This window comes from Etheostoma spectabile, chromosome 4 (genome assembly GCF_008692095.1).
Source record: "Etheostoma spectabile isolate EspeVRDwgs_2016 chromosome 4, UIUC_Espe_1.0, whole genome shotgun sequence".
Taxonomy (NCBI): Eukaryota; Metazoa; Chordata; class Actinopteri; order Perciformes; family Percidae; genus Etheostoma; species Etheostoma spectabile.
This window is the reverse complement of record NC_045736.1, coordinates 6474276-6474640: the sequence shown is the minus strand read 5'-3', so window position 1 is coordinate 6474640 and position 365 is coordinate 6474276.

Here is a 365-nt window from a genome sequence, read left to right as displayed (position 1 = left end):
TAGCCTTCTCCTGCTTTGTGAGTGTCAACTATTTTCAGTTTCTGTTTTCTGGACAACTGCTTAGAAGAATCCATGGTGCTGTTTGTTGGGGCAAGGTCAGATGAGTCTGGACATTTAAAACCTTAAGATTGACATCACGTGGTCTTTCCAGACTATGATTGAGAACAATCCATGACACTGTTAGGTCTCAGCTTTCGAAAGGGGGCAGTGCATGCTATAAACTCTGCAGGGTGCCCAAACCTTTGCAGACACCATTTTTTTGTTTTTTTGTTATTTTTAAAGTGTAAATGATGGAAATAAAATGTAACTTTTTGTGACATATTATATGAATGTCTTATCTGTCATTTGATGACTTTTGGAGATTT